Here is a 1290-nt window from a genome sequence, read left to right as displayed (position 1 = left end):
GGTCCCATCACTTCATGGGAAATAGATGGGGAAACAGTGGAAACAGTGTCAGACTTTATTTTGGGGGGCTCCAAAATCACTGCCGATGGTGATTGCAGCCATGAAATTAAAAGAGGCTTACTCCTTGGAAGAAAAGTTATGACCACCCTAGATAGCATATTCAAAGGCAGAGACATTACTTTGCCAACTAAGGTCCGTCTAGTCAAGGCTATGGTTTTTCCAGTAGTCATGTATGGATGTGAGAGTTGGACTGTGAAGAAAGCTGAGTGCTGAAGAATTGATGCTTTTGAACTGTGGTGTTGGAGAAGACTCTTGAGAGTCCCTTGGACTGCAAGGAGATCCAACCAGTCCATTCTGAAGGAGATCAGCCCTGGGATTTCTTTGGAAGGAATGATGCTAAAGCTGAAACTCCAGTACTTTGGCCACCTCATGTGAAGAGTTGACTCATTGGAAAAGACTCTGATGCTGGGAAGGATTGGGGGCAGGAGGAGAAGGAGACAACCGAGAATGAGATGGCTGGATGGCATCACTGACTCGATGGATGTGAGTCTGAGTGAACTCTGGGAGTTGGTGATGGACATGGAGTCCTGGCGTGCTGCGATTCATGGGGTCGCAGAGTCGGACACGACTGAGCGACTGAACTGAACTGAACTGAACTGAAGAAGTTCCTTTGAACATCTTTTCAATCTGTTTCTGTCCTCCCCTCAGGCTACCACTGTTCCTATTTCTAGTTTCATGTATTAATTTTGTCTATACCAAAATTTGATATAAATGAGATCATATGGTATATATTTCTTTGTGTCTGGTCTCTTTCATTTGTGATAATGTTTTTGAAATTGATTTGTGTTTTGTTTTTATTATTGTTTTCTTCATTTTTATTAGCAAGTTATATTTTATTGTACATTGTAGTTTATTTTCCTGTTGGTGAATATTTGTATTGTTTCCAATTTTGTATTATTATGAATTAATCTGCAATATCCCTTGTATGCAAGTCTTTCTGTAGGCATGTGTTATCATTTTGTGGGGGATAGGTTACATAGCTATTGAAGAGTGTGTTGTGTGCAAAGTCACTTCCCTCATGTCTGACTCTTGCGACCCCCTGGAGAAGCTCTTCTGTCCATGGGGTTCTCCAAGGAAGAATACTGGAGTAGATTGTCATGCCCTCCTCTAGGGGATCTTCCTAACTCAGGGATTGAACCCATGTCTCTTACATCTCCTGCACTGGCAGGCAGATACTTTGCCACTGTTTAAAGCCCCTAATTTAAGAATGGAATTGCTAAATAATAACGT

This window comes from Oryx dammah, unplaced genomic scaffold (assembly GCF_014754425.2).
Source record: "Oryx dammah isolate SB20612 unplaced genomic scaffold, SCBI_Odam_1.1 HiC_scaffold_2, whole genome shotgun sequence".
Taxonomy (NCBI): Eukaryota; Metazoa; Chordata; class Mammalia; order Artiodactyla; family Bovidae; genus Oryx; species Oryx dammah.
This window is presented reverse-complemented; position numbering follows the sequence as displayed.